Genomic DNA, 18,999 nt, shown 5'->3' on the forward strand with positions numbered 1-18,999 from the left:
TACGACCACTCAAAGTCGAAGACTATGTACTCAAGGCCAAAACACATACAAGCAAAGATTCGAGAGAAGGCAAACTAGGAACCAATTGGGATGGGCCATACAAAATCACGGAAGCAGCAAACAAATGATCATTCTAACTAGAAATAATGGAAGGAAAGTTACTGCAAAACAATTGGAACGTCACCCACCTCAAATACTTCAACTTCTAAAAACAGACGCCATCCGCATCGTACAATTTTTCCTTCACCCAGGTTTTATCCTAGTTGAGTTTTCTTGGGGAAGTTTTTAATGAGGCGACAAAGGGGACGTATCAAAATTCAAGTACATTTCATCGCCCCGCCTACCAACTACCTCTCCAGGCCAGATGATGAAGGGACTGGATACATGGGAACATCACCAATATATGTATGAAACAAATGCAAACACGTAATATTCTCCAATGAATGAAATAAAGTAGCGCCTTCAATCTTCACCAAGTCTTTTTACATTTTACATTCGACCTCGCTAGATTCATATTACATTCGACCTCGCTCTAATTGTGTTACATTCGACCTCACTTGAATTATATTACATTCGAACTTGGTCGAATCGTTGTACATTTAATTTTACGACCCAAACCTATAGGTCGCGAAGGGTGCCTGAGTCCTACCTATCAAACACCTCTAAGCATGTGACTAAGATATGGACCTCAATAACATCTGCTTAAATACGAAAATAACATGCATGAAGGAAACCTGCCAAAAAGGCATATGTACGTATACATGCAGAATACAATGGGCGAGCCGGCAAGGCTTATAGACAACTATACATCCAAAGCTGAAAGCCGACAAGGCCACATACAACCCAACTAGACATACTGTCTACATACCTCTAATAGAAATGTAACTGTACAAAGACGTGACTGAGCCACGTCATATATATATATACGAACATATCATACCGAAATCAAAAGCCTTTTACATTCTCCAATGAATGAAATAAAGCAGCCCCTTCAATCTCCACCAAGTCTTTTTACATTCGACCTTGCTAGATTCATATTACATTCGACCTCGCTCTAATTGTGTTACATTCGACCTCACTCGAATTATATTACATTCGACCTTGTCGAATCGTTGTACATTTGATTTCACGACCCAAACCTATGGGTCGCGATGGGTGCCTGAGTCCTACCTGTCAAACACCCCTAAGCATGTGTCTAAGATATGGACCTCAATAACATCTGCTGAATTACGAAAATAACATGCATGAAGGAAACCTGCCAAAAAGGCATATGTACGTATACATACATAATACAATGGGCGAGCCGTCAAGGCTGCTATAGACAACTATACATCCAAAGCTGAAAGTCGACAAGGCCATATACAACCCAACTAGGCATACTGTCTACAAACCTCTAATAGAAATGTAACTGTACAAAGACGTGACTGAGCCACGTCATATATATATATATATATACACGAACATATCGTACCAAAATCAAAAGCAACTCCGGATCAAGTGGAGCATGCCAACTCTCCTGATCAGGGATCCTAAGAAGGGGGACCGTCAGCTTGCCTACCTACACCTGTATGCATGAAACACAGGCCCCATGAAATAGGGCGTCAGTACGAAAAATGTACTGAGTAAGTAATGCATGAAAATATTTACGTAAAAGGCATAGATGAAACATGGAATAACGAAATCCATATGTAAATGTGAATGACTTTATAAATTTTGAAACATTTATAGTGTTATGCACGTGTATATAAATATCGTGTCATGCATGAGTATAGGTGTACATAACATCATCAAGCCACTGAGGGCATCACATCATATCATCTCGGCCACTATGGGCAACATCATTAACATATACCAACTGATCAGGTGGTATTGTGTAATAACGCCGTAACCTTTTTCCCATATCCCATATACATGTATATATACATATAAATATGTATATATAACGCCATCTGGTCATGGGTCAATGTACATGTATAAATGAATGACATGTATGAAAAATATGTAATAATCTCAATATTCTTTTCGGATAAACTTTTTCAAATGTGTATTATTCTGAGACCCATGAACAGGAGATATAATAATATGTCACATGGGGAATCAAGAACAAAGAGACCCATAGTATTTCCATGAATAAATCATTTATGAAAACTGTGCGTTTGCTCGTTTCTTCTGTATAACTTGGACCATACCAAAAAGAAAAAAAGAGATGGCCTTAACATACCTGGAGAAGAAAAAATCCGTATGATATTATTGGAAAAGATTCCACCATACTCCTTTAATCGCAAAATTTTTACGTTGAGCTGTTAAAGACTAACGTTGCTACAGGCTTAACCACGTTACTTAATGTAATGTATTTGATTTGGAGTGTTCTTTTGAGAATGAAAAGTTGAAGGTTTATAGAAAGCACACGTTAAGGAATGAAATGATAAAGTTATGTAACCTTGGAATTAAAGTTTTCAAGAAATGAAATCCTTGAAATTGGAAAGGATATGTAGTCTTATGACACAAAATCAAGGAATGACCTTAGTCATTTCCTTATAATGTGGCTAGCTTTCACGTTTTTTTTGGGGTGGGAATTATTAATCTTTATCCACTTATTAGTTAATTAGGTAATGTCCCGTTACATGATAATTAACCAATTACCCGCATAATTAAAAATAATTTCAAATTACTTAAAATTCTACTTATTTTTAATATACTTTATACATCATACTACCGTGGTCATATAGTACCTTGCATAGTACTAGTCTATAATTATCGGGTATTATCGCTCGATCCGTATTTTATTCCAAATTTCCCACCTTCAACGAAACTCGCTTTCTTTAATTCGTGTACCCTTTATCCTTCATGACACTTATTTATCGCTTGTTATAAATAGCATAAATATGTTAACCTCAAGATAATCGCATCCCCGAGTCTACGTCAATTAACTGAAGACGAAATTTTAATGTACGAAGACCCGAGATGTAACATACTTCCCCCCTTAGAAACATTCGTCCTCGAATATTTAACTCTCCGGGATCTATATAACCTTGGCAGAGTCGTCTTTGTAACAATACTACTACAAACTTTTCCTATAGAAACTCAATAATTCAATGCCACATAGGACCATAATCATCAATAACGATAATGTCCTCGCACGACCAACGACAATAACTGACACAAGAGCCCATACACATACCTTAAAGTTATGGCGTCTCAGTTGGACCCTTCTCTGGAGGAGGAAATAAGTAGGGGTATCTATACTTCATGTCTTCCTCGGCCTCCCAAATCATTTCTTCCACATTGTTGTTTCTCCAAAGTACTTTCGCCGAAGCTATGTCTTTAGTTCTCAATCTCCGAACCTGTCTGTCTAGTATAGCAATTAGAGTTTATTCATATGATAGCTGCTCTGTGACCTGAACTATCTCGCGTTTTCGTACGTTAAAATTTCATTTTCAATTAACCGACGTAGACTCGGGATGAGATCATCTTGACGTTAATGTACTTACGCTATTTATAACAAGTGATAAATAAGTGTTATGAAGGATAAAGGGGTACATGGATTAAAGAAAACGAGTTTCGTTGAAAGTGACCAATTTGGAATAAAATACGGGTCGAGTGATAATACCCGATAATTATGAACTAGTGCCATGCAAGATACCATATGACCACGGTAGTATAGTATATAAAGTATATATGAAGTATTTTAAAATAAATAGAATTTTAAGTAATTTGTGGTAATTTTTAAATTATGCGGATAATTGATTAAATACCGGGTAACAGAACATTGCCCAATTAACTAATAAGAAGACAAAACGTAATTAATTATACTCAAAAGAGACGTGGCAGTAGACCACCATTTAAGTATAATAAGAATGAGTTTGATCTAAATTCATTTTGGAAGGCATTAGCGATCCAAACAAAAAGAATATTCAAAGAAGCAGGAGAAGTTTTCGTTCTAGAATTTCAAAAAAAAAAAAGTAGAAGCTTAATTTGTTTTTTTAGTTCTAAGTTCAATCAACGAAGGTTTTCCAACAGAATATTATACGGAGTTTTTCCTACTCCAGATATGTTAAGGCCTTCCCTTCTTTCTTTTGGCATGGTCCAAATTATACTGAAGAAACGAGCAAATGCATTGTTTCCATAAATTACTCTATTTATAGAAATAGTAGGGGTATTTATATTCTTGTTTCGCCATGAGAATTATTATTATCTTCTGTTCATGGGTCTCAGAATAATACGCAGTTGGAAAAGTTTATCCAGAAGGAATATTGAGATTATTACGTATTTTTTATGCATGCCACTCATTTATACATGTGCATTGACCCATGACCAGATGGCATTATATACGTGTATATTTGTAAATATATGTATATAGGATATGGGAAAAGGTTACAACGTTATATACATACCACTACCTGATCAGCTGGTATATGTTGATGATGTGCCCATAGTGGCCAAGATGATATGATGGGATGCCCTCAGTGGCTTGATGAAATTATGTACACCCATACCTATGCATGACATGACATTTATACGCATATGCATGACGTTATAAACGTTTTAGAATTTACAAAGTTATTCAAATTTAAAGACGTGTTTCTATATTCCATGTTTCATATATGTCTGTTACGTACTAATTTTCATGCCTTACATACTCAGTACATTTTTCGTACTAACACCCTATTTCACGGGGCTTGCGGTTCATGCCCGTGGGTGCAGGTAGGCAAGCTGACGGTCCCCCTTCTTAGGATCCCTGATCAGCGAGAGTTGGCGTGCTACACTTGATCCGGAGCAGCTTTTGATTTTGGTATGATATGTTTGTGTGTGTGTGTGTGTATATACATATATATATATATATATATATATATATATATATATATATATATATATATATATATATATATATATGGGGTATGACGTGGTTCAATCACGTCTTTGTACAGTTACATTTCTATTAGAGGTTTGTAGACAGTATGTCTAGTTGGGTTGTATGTGGCCTTGTCGGCTTTCAGCTTTGGATGCCTTCACCTGAAATGATATGCCCAAAGAAAGCTACAGAGTTTAACCAGAATTTACATTTAGAGAATTTTTCATACAACTTCCCTTTTTGTAGAGTTTTGAGCACAGTACGCAAATGATCTGCATGTTCAGCCTCTAAACAAGAATACACCAATATATCATCGATAAATACAATTATAAATAGATCTAAAAAGAGCCTGAACACACGGTTCATCAAATCCATGAATACTGCTGGGGCATTGGTAAAATCGAACGACATAACCCGAAACTAAAAGTGCCCATATCTAGTCCTGAATGTTGTCTTCGGAATATCTTCATCCTTAACCCTTACCTGATGGTACCTAGACCTCAAGTCTATCTTTGAAAAATACTTGGCACCTTGTAACTGATCAAATAAATCATCAATTCTCGGGAGCGGGTACTTATTCTTGATCGTCACCTTATTCAGCTGCATATAATCAATACACATTCGTAAGGAACCATCTTTCTTTCTCACAAACAACACAGGTGCTCCCTACGGTGATGTACTAGGTTTGATAAAACCTTTTTCAAGCAAGTCCCGTAGTTGTTCCTTTAACTCTTTCATCTCTACGGGGGCATTCTATATGGGGAATAGATATTGGATGAGTATCTGGTAGTAGGTCAATGGCAAACTCAATTTCTCGCTCTGGCGGAAGACCCGGAAGCTCATCGAGAAACTCATTAACCATCGGGATGGACTGAATAGTTGGTGACTCTACTTACATATCCTGAACATGAACTAAGTGATAAAGACAGTCCTTACTGATCATCTTCCTTGCCTTGAGATAGGAAATAAATCTATCTCTCGGCAATGTCGTATTACCTTTCCACTCCAAAACAGGCTCCCCCGAAAATTGAAATCGGACTATCTTTGCTCTACAATCAACGTTGGCATGACAAGAAGCCAACCAATCCATACCTATTATAACATCAAATTCTACCATATCTAACTCGATTAGATCTGCTACGGTAGATCGACCATGAACTACTATTATACAACCCCTTATATACTTGCTAGCTATCACTGAGTCCCCAACAGGTGTAGATACCTCAAAAGGTTTAACCAATTCTGGTGTTATTCCAAACTTACTAGCAACCAACGGAGTAACGTATGATAAGGTAGAACCTAGGTCAATCAGCGTATATACATCATATGAGGAGACTGATAATATACCTGTAACGACATCAGGTGATGACTCCTGATCATGTCGCCCTGCCAATGCATAAATGCAGTTCTGAGGACTGCTCGAACTAGATGCTCCGCCTCTAACTCTACCACGACTCATTGGTGCTTGTGGACCTTGCCCAGGGGGGCGTACTGATGATGATGAGCCAGCTACACATCCCACTGGCTTAGCTATGCTTGCATCACCTCTCATCAGACAATCCCTCATAACGTGGCCCGGATAACCACAAGTATAACAAATACCTAATACCATATGGCATTGCCCAGTATTGCTGCTTACCACATTGAGCACATCGTGGCAAGGGCGGCATCATCTGACTTGACTCACCCCTATACTGAGAACCTGAGGCCCTAAAATTCTAACCAGACCCTGAATATGTGGAACAATCAAATCTCTTACCGCCAAACTGAGGGGGCACACTAGACGATGGCTGGGCTGGATACCTCGGTTACTGTTGCCTCTGACCAGCTCGAAACTCACCAAAAGGACCCCGAAGACCTTGCTCTCTTATTCTGGTCCCTATCATGCTCACGACCGGCCCTATGTTTTTATTTACACTCCTCTACACCCTGAGCGTATGCCTGAATACAAGAAATTTCCATGTCTAGTTGAAGTGAGCTGACATACAATCGTTAAGCAAGTGAGGCTCTAATACCATCACAAACCGGTGAACCCGATCCTCCATCTTAGATAAGATAGTAGGTGCATACCTAGCTTATGAATCAAACTGAAGGTTGTACTCCCAAACACTCATGTTACCCTGCCAAAAGGTCAAGACCTATCAACTCTGGCCCGTCTAAGCTCTGGTGGCAGATAATGACAAAGAAAAGATTATGTAAACTCCTGCCATACTATTGGAGGGGCATCCTCACCTCTGGACAATTCCCAAGATTTGTACCAATTAATTGCAACATCTTGGAGTCTGTAAGAAACTAGCTCAACTAACTCAGTCGCAGTGGCCTTCATTACCCTTAACGTCATCAACATTCTATCAATAAATACCTGAGGGTCCTCGTTTGGATCTACCCCAGTGAATACCGGAGGGTCTAAATTAATGAAATCACTAACCCTCGCGCTGAAGACCTATCTGCATGACCAATACCTACTTTCTGACGTCGAACTTGTGTGGCTACTAATCGAGTTAATAGCTTAATAGCATCTCGCATCTTCTGACCTGGTGCATCTGGCTGAGGTGCTGAACGTACAAGGATGGGTGCTGGAGCTGGTGCCCTTTGGAGCTTTTCTGGAAAGGGCGAGGTATGTGAAGTCTAAGATGGAATCTCACTATGAGACTCTCCCCGATCCCTGGTAACTCGTGGCGCTCAACTAGTAGTCTCACCAGCCACGAACTTTCCCTTCTAGGCAGCTGTAGTCTTTAGAGGCATCATTGAAAATATAACATATCGTTAGGAACATGAATTATTATATCGCACGATCTAAGATAAAAAGAGAGGATAACATCATATATGTCATGTAGCCTCCTGTGTATAAGTTTGGTGCACAACACACACATAAACAAGACTCTACTAGACACGGTCTGTAGACAACCCTAGGACAGAACTGCTCTAATACCACTTTTGTCACGAATCAAACTGATGGGTCGCGATGGGTGCTTGAGTCCTACCTGTCAAACACCCCTAAACATGCGTCTAAGATATGGACCTGAATAACATCTGCTGAATTACAAAAATAACATACATGAAGGAAACCTGCCAAATAGGCATATGTACATATACATGCAGAATACAGTGGGCAAGCCAACAATGCTGCTATAGAACACTATACATCCAAAAATGAAAACCAACAAGGACACATACAACCCACCTTGACATATTGTCTACAGACCTCTAATAGAAATGTAACTATACAAACACGGGACTCAGCCATGTCATACCCTTATATATATACACACACGAACATAACGTACCGAAATCAAAAGCAACTCTGGATCAAGTGGAGTGTGCCAACTCTCACAGATCAAGGATCCTAAGAAGGAGGACCGTCAGCTTGCCTACCTGGACCTGCGGGCATGAAATGCAGGCCCCATAAAATAGGGCAACAGTACGAAAAATTTACTGATCATGTAAGGCATGAAAATTTGTACGTAAAAGGCATAGATGAAACATGAAATAAAGAAATCCATCTGTAAATGTGAATAACTTTGTAAATTTTGAAACATTTATAGTGTTATGCACGTGTATATAAATGTCGTGTCATGCATGGGTATAGGTGTACATAACATCATCAAGCCATTGAGGGCATCCCATCATATCATCTCGGCCACTGTGGGCAACATCATCAACATATACCAACTGATCAGGTGGTGTTACATATATAACGTCATAACCTTTTTCCCATATCCCATATATATATATAACGTCATCTGGTCATGTACATATACATATAAATATATATGTATATATGTACATATACATATAAATATGGGATATGGGAATATATGTACACGTATAAATACATATAAATACACGTATATAACGTCATCTGGTCATGGGTCAATGTACACGTATAAATGAATGGCATGCATGAAAAATATGTAATAATCTCAATATTCTTTCCGGATAAACTTTTTCAACTGCGTATTATTCTGACACCCATAAACAGGAGATATAATAATATGTCACATGGGGAATCAAGAACAAAGAGACCCCTAGTATTTCAATAAATAGAGTCATTTATAAAACCGTGCGTTTGCTCATTTCTTCTATATAACTTGGACCATGCCAAAAAGAAAAAAGGAATGACCTTAACATACCTGGAGTAGGAAAAATCTGTATGATATTATTGGGAAAGATTGTACCGTACTCCTTTAATCGCAAAAGTTTTACGTTGAACTGTTAAAGACTTACATTGCTACAGGCTTAACCACGTTACTTAATGTAATGTATCTGATTTGGAGTGTTCTTTTGAGAATGAAAAGTTAGAAGTGTTATAGAAAGCTCACGTTAAGGAATGAAATGATAAAGTTATGTAACCTTGGAATTAAAACTTTCAAGAAATGAAATCCTTAGAATTGGAAAGGATATGTAGTTTTATGACACATAATCAAGGAATGACCTTAGTCATTTCCTTATAATGTGGCTAGCTGCCACTTTTTTTGGGGTGGGAATTATTAATCGTTACACATTTATTAGTTAATTAGGTAATGTCTCGTTACCTAGTAATTAATCAATTACCCGCATAATTAAAAATTATCTCAAATTACTTAAAACCTACTTATTTTTAATATATTTTATACATCATACTACCGTGGTCATATGGCACTTTGCATGGTACTAGTCCATAATTATCGGGTATTATCGCTCGACCCGTATTTTATTCCAAATTTGCCACCTTCAACGAAACTCGTTTTCTTTAATTCGTGTACCCTTTATCCTTCATGAAACTTACTTATTGCTCGTTATAAATAGCATAAATACGTTAACCTCAAGATAATCTCATCCCCGAGTCTACGTCAATTAACTGAAGAAGAAATTTTAACGTACGAACATGCGAGATGTAACATCCTATCTCGCTCGAATTACGTTACATTCGACCTCGCTCGAATCATATTACATTCAACCTCGCTCGAATCGTTGTACATTCGACCTCGCTCGTATTATATTACATTCGACTTTTCTCAAATCATTGTACATTCGACCTCGCTCGAATTATGTTACATTCGACCTCGCTCGAATCATATTATATTCGACCTCGCTCGAATTGTGTTATATTCCACCTCGCTCGAATTATATTACATTCAACCTCGCTCGAATCATTGTACATTCGACCTTGCTCGAATTACGTTACATTCGGCCTCGCTCGAATAGTTGTACATTCGACCTCGCTCGAATTACATTACATTCGGCCTTGCTCGAATCATTTTACATTCAACCTCACTCGAATTGTGTTACATTCGACCTCACTCGAATTATGTTACATTCGACCTCGCTCGAAATCTTCAACATTCGACCACGTGAATGTCGATCTCATCAAGAAACTCATAGCAAAAACAAAAGAGAACACAAATCAAGAAATACATAGCAAAAAGGAAGTTGTTCCATTATATCTGTCAAATTACAATACTTTTTACAAATGGCCTAAAAGACGACCTCACAAAAATAGCAAAACAAAACAAAAACCAAGTACAATAGCTTTACGCCGCATCATCCCCATTGGCGTACTCATCATCATACCAATAATTGAAGGCGAGCCTGTATGCATCATCATCAACATCATCCCCACCAGGCATAACTGGGGCGTAACCACAAGCTTTATATGTCGCACGTGCATTAGTGCAAACGTCCTCGAGTTTTACTTTGGAAACTTTCCCGTCGGCTTTCAAAGACTTATACACGTCGAGTTAATCCTCGATGTGAACCCACATCTTATACAACTCACATGGTACACCGGGATCGGCATAAGTATGAGACGTAGATGGCTGTGACTGCCGTCGCACTTCCTCAGCCTTTAAGACCACGACTTGCTCATTCAATCCTAACTACTCCACCTCAAGATCTTGGATCCTCTCTTCTAACCTCGCCACTTTAAGCGGCAACGTCTCCACCTCATTATCCTGTTCGGACTTACAAACATGGAAGGAATCATCTAAGGCTGCTACTTTATACATAGCGTCCATTCTGCCTGTCTCGGCACGAGTCAATTCCTTGACCTTAGCGCCTAACTCGCCTCGTAGATCAACAGCTTTCACCTCCCTTTGCACAAGTTCAGCAGTTAAAGATGCCATCCGCGCTTGAAGATCGGCATTCTCATCCATCACCCCCTTGCGCACCTCGAGCTCATCCTCCTTGGCCTTAAGAGCTGCCTCAAGCTTGCTGCACCAACCGATGGCTCTTAATAGCTAATCATTCTGCTCTTTTAGCTCTTTATCTTTCCTCACCAACTCCTCTTCCTTCTATTTAAGCCCGTCATGAAACAACTAAAATTCGCTATCCTAGTTGAAGACGTCAGCCAACGTTTGTTGCTTAGTACGGTACTCTTTGTACTTAGAGGTCACCTTCTTAAAAATGGTTGTTCTCCGCTCCTCCCGCCGGTCATGCTCGAACCCCATGATAAGAGTCTGACATGCAAAAGAGAAGAGTCAGCATGAGCAAATTACACATGCAAAACAAATCCTAATATTAACAAGCACTTACTCGCAAAGCCATGCCAGATATACTCAGTGATAACTCCGCATCGCTCATCACCTGTAGCGTCGTGTTCTCAAAAGTCGTGCACAAGGGGGCAAAGGACAAAATTGCCAGTTCAGAGTTCGCCAAAAGGTCATAACCCATGAGAATGATCATGTGCTGGTTAGGACCCACTGTCCTTACCTCCACGCGAGTATTCCTCTCCAAGAAGGCCCGTACCTCTTCAGGATCGATATCTGAGCCATAACTGTCGTCCCCCACAGGTACCGCTCTCTCTCCCCCAACCGCTGATAATGCGCCACCTTTTGCGGTCGTTACAAGATCCTCTCCATCATGCACCCCCATGCTCCAAAGGGCCTCTTCTCTGTAACGGTATCCGTTATATACATAGCCCTTACATTTGGTGTAAGTGCAGACACCGCTTCCGGAGCAATGAGCTTCTTCGATTCAATATCAGTGACGACGGCCTTCCCAAGCTCCATCCTTCACCTTTTTATTGATGGTGACTCTTCTCCATTAAACGACTCGTCTACAAGATGATAGATAGGCCAGGAAGAGATCTCATCATGCATAACAGCAGTCTGAGGGGTGGAATCCCTCATCGACGGAGTTTGAGTACTGATAACTACGGATTTTAGCCTATCTTATGCTCTCTTTTGCTTGGTTTTGGATAAAAAATGTGTAAAATTATTTCCGAAAACTGACTTAATGTGCTTTTTTGCAGGGTTTGATCAAAATGAGGCGAAGAATCCATAATCAACTCATGAAGGAATTAAACTTGCACAAGTCTAAAGCTGGGATTGGAGCGTTGACCGCGATGGAAAATAGCAGTTGTGTATGGTCCACCACTAAGGCGGCCACTAATACGCGGCCCGCAAACATGAGATTCAAATAAGCTATTTTGACCACAAGTTCTACCGCTGACCGCGATGAAGAAGTGCAGCCGCAGAATATGTGACGTGGCTACAGTAGTATTTTCGCTAAGAGCGGTGATTGAAGTTTAGAGACCCTGAAAGTCAAGCTTAATAGAAGAACGCGGTCCGCGTCCAAATTACGCGGCCGCAGTTGAAGCTAACGAAGAGGCGGTGGCTTTTACGCTGTCCGCGAGACCAAGTCGAAACCAAGCCAAGAATTAAAGAAACGCGGACCGCGCTTGTTATTGCGCCGCCACGAGAACTCAAGCGCGGACGCGGTGGGAATTACGCCTCCACGAAACTTCTGTAGGGGCATTTTTGTCCAAAAATTTTAGCCTAGTATAAATAGATCTTTTTCAGATTTTTAGGTTAAGTTTTGTTTAGGAGAGCATGTGAACGACTGGTTTTTACCTTTTGAGTAATTTTAGAGTAGAGTTACCTTCAAACTTTAGATTTTCATCTTGTAATCTTATGGCTTATCTTTCATCTTTATTTTTTATTTCTATTGTTATTATGAGTAGCTAACCCATAGATAGGGTTGTGACCAAACCCTAGTGTGGGTATTTAATGGGTCTTGAATTTTAGGGATAAATTGTTTATAGGTTAGTGATACTTGGCCTGATTCATGCTTTAACTGTAGAATTGGTGGTTGCAAGCACTGATTCGTGCCTTTATGACTTCAACTCTTCTTGAGAAAGAGGGACTAATCTAGGAATATTAGGCTAACAAGGAATTGGGGTGCATTCAAGAGATTGATAGCCCCAATTAAAGGGTTAAACCTAGAGATAGTAATACCCGACTTGAGCCAATATCATTTGTTATGCATGAACACCCATTTGGACTTGAGAAAGCCAAATTGGGCAAAGTCATTCAAAGTACCAAGAGGTATAGACTGAGCACTTATGTGTAATGGTTATATCACGACCCCAATCATAACAAGCTTGCCCTGAATTTTCGATGCCCTTTAGATACCCATCTAGGTGGAAGTTACTACCCTTGTCCCTTTTAATCCTTGAAAACAACCAACAAAAATATTGTATTTAGCTTTAACTATTGCATGCTATAGAATTAGAATTAGAAGTAGATAACAAAACCAATCATTTGTGGAAGTGCAATTAAGGGAAAAACTTGCATCTCTACTCGGATATAAACCTAACTCCAAACTAATTAACTCCATGTGGATTCGATCCTGACCTTTGTTGGGTAAAACTGCATCAACCATCCTTGCTACTCTATAGTAGTGCAGGTTTGGAACCGATCAATTTTTGGCGTCGTTGCCGGGGAGTTAAACGGTTTTAGCTATATCTCCAAGTATTTATGTGTTTTGTTTTTCTTTCTTTTAGATTTTCTAATTTATTTGTGAAATTGCTCTCAGGTACAATATGGCTCTTAACAATGATGCTCCTGGAAATTTGCCTTTTACGGTGGCGGTAGATGATGATAATGTGGATGGAATTCAACCTAACCAAAAGCACAAAGGAGAGGCCGACCGCCTCATGATAATATTCCAAACCCTCCCTCACCTCCAGCAAGGGCAGCACACCGAGTGTTGCCCAACAAAGGATACGCCAGTGCAATAGTCCCGCCTCGGATCAGGGCGGGAAACTTCTAAATAACCAACGTGATGCTTACACTCTTGGAACAGTGGGTTTCTTCACCGGAGCTCCACACCAAAATGCCTACAAGCATCTCAAGGTTTTGTTGATACATACTGGGGGAGCAAGAAAACGAACGTTTTTAAGGATGCGTTAAGATTGAGGCTTTTCCCATTCTCTCTAAGGGTTAAGGCTCTAGATTGGCTTGAGATATTGCCCAACCATTCCATCACCACATGGGATGAGTTGGCCAAGAAATTCATAGCAAAGTTCTTCTCGTCGGGACATATAGCGACGCTGAGAGATGAGATCCTTGCCTTCTAACAAGAGCCAAATGAACCGCTTCATGATATTTGATAAAGGTATCAGACGATGGTGAAAGAATGTCCGAACAATGACATGACCGAAGCAATGATCCAGCGAATATTCTATCGTGGCATCAACACTACCAACCAGTGTATAGTTCACCAACTCGTCGGGGGAAACTTTATGAACACTCCTTATGTTGAGGCATGTGATATACTTGATGAGATGGTTAATGCTTCCTCGGCGTGAAAAAGTTGAGCTAATGTGCCACAAGGTGATCCCAATGTCATTCACCTATACAAAGAGCTCCATGACCACGATCAATCAATAGCCGAGTTAACTACAACTATGAACCAGTTAGCCAACGCTCAATTGCAACAAGTACAGGGGCCAAAACAAGTGAATTCCTTGGAAGGGGTAAATATGATGGTCAATAAGAGGAGGCAAAGAGGCCAACAAAATCAAGGAAATTCGGATCAATATGAGCAAGGTAGTAGTGGTTACAACCAAGATGATGGGTATGATGAGCAAAGTGAAGAGGTTCAGTATGTGAACAGTTACCAAGGACAACGGGTCAATGCTCCAAATCGACAACAACAAGGGAAATCCCAAGGAAATTGGGGAAAACAAAATCAACAAGAAAATTGGAACAATGCAAATAACAACAACCAAAGCAACTAGGGGAACAACAACCAAAATTGGTGGCAATAACAATAGCAATTGAGGAGGCAACAATTACCAAGGGGATTGGAATAACGGTAATCAAGGTAACCGGGGGCCGGGCTTTCAAAGGCCTCCGATGTTTCAACAACCTAACAACCCACCTCCATTTCCATCACAAGGTCCTAGCTTGTCAAACAATGATATGGGATGGATTGAGTCAATGTTTGAGCAAATGATGAAGAAACGCCGACTTCGATGCCCAATTGGCATCCCATAATACTTCGATCCGCAACTTGGAGGTCTAACTTGGACAGATTTTGCAAGCTTTGAACACTCGCCCTAAGGGGGCACTACCTAGTGACATGATAGTAAACCCGAAGGGAAGGAACAATAGGGGCCACTCTATGGCGGTTACTACAAGGAGTGGTAGAGGTGGAGTTGCTAGTACCTCTAATGCAAGAAAGGTTGTGAGTAATGAAGTGTTGGTGCAAGAGAATGATGATCAAAGCAATGATATGCAAGTGAGTGATGATATTGTGAATAAAGAAGTAAGAATTGACATTGATGACAACGTGGAAGAGACACAAAATAATGTGAACCCATCTAGGAAACACGTGATAGACATACCGGAAACGGTAGTGCCCAAAGCCAAGGCTCCTTTGCCAAGGCCTCCTCCACCATACCCTTAGAGGCTTGCAAAACAAAACAATGAGAACCAATTCAAGAAATATATTGATATGATGAAGAGTTTGTGGATAAATGTACCTTTGGTGGAAGCTCTAGAACAAATGCCAGGATATGCCACGTTTATGAAAGACTTGGTAACAAAGAAGAGATCCATGAATTGTGAAACAATCAAGATGACGCATCAAGTGAGTGTCATTGTGCATTCCATGGCCCTAAAGCTAGAAGACCCCGGTGCTTTTACAATCCCATGCACTATTGGTAGTGCCGATTTCGCCAAAGCTTTGTGTGATTTGGGGGAAAGCATTAACTTGATGCCATATTATATGTTTAAGACATTGGGGATTAGAAACCAAGGCCTACATCCATGAGGTTGCAGATGGCGGATAGGACAATGAAGAGGCCATTGGGGATTATAGATGATGTGATTGTGCGGGTCGACAAGTTCATACTTCCCATGGAATTTGTGATTCTGGACTGCGAGGTTGACTATGAGGTGTCAATCATATTAGGGAGACCTTTACTAGATACAGGGAAGGCTTTGGTTGATGTGGAAGCAGGGGAACTCACCTTCCAGGTGGGTGATGAAAAAGTTGTGTTCCATGTCTGCAAATCAATGAGGCAGCCCAATAGCAACGAATTATGTTCCTTTGTGGATCTTGTGACCGAGGTGATTGTTGAAGACACCAGTGCTGTGATAAATATGGAGGACCCTTTGGAAACTGTATTGTTGAACCATGATGTGACTAAGGATGAAGGATTTGTAGAATATGTCAATGCTTTGCAAGGAATGAGTTCTTATACATATGAGCCCTGGAAACTTTCTTTGGACCTTGAAAACAAAGAGACTCCACCAACAAAGCCCTCAATCGAGGAACCTCCCATATTGGAGTTGAAGCCTTTTCCTTCACACCTCAGGTATGAATTCTTGGGCCCTTGTTCAACTTTACATGTTATTCTTTCTTCGTGTTTAACTGACGTGTAGGTAGATGCCACCCTTGCGATGCTTCAAAGAAAGAAGAATGCAATTGGATAGACTCTAGCTGATATTCGGGGGATAAGCCCCACCTTTTTCATGCACATGATTATACTTGAAGATGATGCCAAACCCTTCGTGCAACATTAAAGGAGGTTGAATGAGGGTATGCAAGAGGTTGTCAAGAAGGAAGTTATCAAGTGGCTAGATGCATGGGTTATGTACCCCATTTTGGATATTTCATGGACTTTGCAGGTACAATGTGTGCCAAAGAAGAGGGGTATGATTGTGGTCACAAATGAGCAAAATGAGTTGATCCCCACTAGGACTAGCACCGGATGGAGGGTATGCATGGATTACTGAAAGCTGAACAAAGTGACCTGCAAAGATCATTTTTTGTTGCACTTTCTCGACCAAATTTTGGATAGACTTGTCGGGCGTGCCTACTATTGCTTTTTGGATGGGTACTCAGGTTACAACCATATTTTGATTGCACCTGAAAACCAAGAGAAAACCCCCTTCACATGTTCGTATGGAACCTTTGCATTCCCACGGATGCCATTTGGTTTATGTAATGCACCGGCTACATTTCAGCGGTGTATGATGGCTATATTTACGGACATGGTGGAGGACTTCTTGGAAGTGTTCATGGATGATTTTAGTATTGTGGGTGACTCCTTTGAAGAATGCTTGAATAATCTTTACAAAGTGTTGGTCCGATGTGAAGAGACCAACCTAGTGCTTAATTGGGAAAAGTGTCACTTTATGGTCAAGGAGGGCATTGTCCTTGGCCATAAGATCTTAAAGAACGGTATTAAGGTGGACAAAGCGAAGATTGAAGTGATTTCAAAACTCCCTCCTCCTACTTCCGTCAAGGGAGTTAGGAGCTTTCTTGGGCATGCGGGGTTCTACCGAAGGTTCATCAAGGACTTCTCAAAGGTGGTGAAACCATTGTGCAAGTTATTGGAAAAGGATGCAAAGTTTGTGTTTAATGATGATTTCATGAAAGCTTTTGAGCTTCTCAAGTATAGATTGTCTACCAGTCCCATCATCACCGTACCCAATTGGAGCTTGCCATATGAGCTCATGTGTGACGCTAGTGATGTTGCGGTAGGAGCGGTTTTGGGGCAAATAATCAACAAGATATTTCATCCGGTCTATTATACAAGCAAAACAATGAATGATGCCTATGTCAATTATAGGGTGACCGAAAAAGAGTTACTATCCATTGTCTTTGCCATGGAAAAGTTCAGGCCATATCTCATGGGTACCAAAGTGATTGTGCACACCGATCATGCGATACTCCGTTACTTGATGATAAAGAAGGAGCCTAAGGCTAGGTTTATGAAATGGGGTCTTTTGCTTCAAGAGTTTGACCTTGAAATTATTGATCAAAAAGGAAGTGAAAACCAAGTGGTGGACCACTTGTCCCGCTTGGAAGAGGAGGGGAGGCCCCATGATGGCCTCGAAATTAATGCTTTGTTTCCGGATGAACAACTCCTCTCCATTTCTTTGAATAGTATGCCTTGGTTCGCCGATGTTGCTAACTTTCTTGTGACCGGCATTATCCCCAATGAGCTCTCTTCTAACCAAAGGAAGAAGCTTAAACGGGACAGCTTGGATTATTACTGGGACGAGCCTTATCTTTTCAAGATTTGTAATAATGGTGTGATTCGGAGATGTGTTCCGGAAGAGGAGCAAATGAGTATTCTTGATGCTTGCCATTCCTCTCCCTACAGTGGTCATCATGGTGGGGCGAGAACTACTTCAAAGGTTCTCAGCTGTGGATTTTATTAGCCTACCCTGTATAAAGATGCTAGTGAGCTTGTTAAGAGATGTGATGAGTGTCAAGAGCTGGTGGAATTTCCAAGGAGGAAATGCCTCTCACCATTATTCTTGAGATTGACATTTTTGACGTGTGGGGCATTGACTTCATGGGACCATTTGTGAGTTCATGTGATAACACTTACATTATAGTTGATGTTGATTATGTTTCCAAGTGGATTGAAGCTGTGGCTTTGCCCAACAATGAGGCACGGAGTGTGGTGGCGTTCTTAAAGAAAAATATCTTCACAAGGTTTGTCACTCCAATGGCAATTATCAGTGATGGGGGTTCTCATTTTTACAATAAGGCCTTTGATACATTACTCTCCAAGTATGGTGTCAATCATAAAGTATCAACCCCTTATCATCCCCAGGCTAGTGGACAAGTTGAGGTCTCCAACAGGGAGATAAAGAGCATATTATCCAAAACTGTCAATGCAAACCGGACTGATTTGTCAAGGAAACTAGATGATGCTTTGTGGGCTTACAAGACTTCTTACAAGACTCCAATTGGTATGTCTCCGTACCGGTTGGTATTTGGGAAAGCATGCCATCTTCCGGTTGAGTTAGAGCAAAAGACCATGTGGGCGCTGAAGAAGTTAAACCTTGAATGGGATGTCGCTGCAAATCTCCAGGTAGAGCAACTAAATGAACATGATGAGTTTCGGTTTCATGCCT

The sequence above is a fragment of the Nicotiana sylvestris genome, chromosome 12 (genome assembly GCF_000393655.2).
Source record: "Nicotiana sylvestris chromosome 12, ASM39365v2, whole genome shotgun sequence".
NCBI classification, from domain to species: domain Eukaryota; kingdom Viridiplantae; phylum Streptophyta; class Magnoliopsida; order Solanales; family Solanaceae; genus Nicotiana; species Nicotiana sylvestris.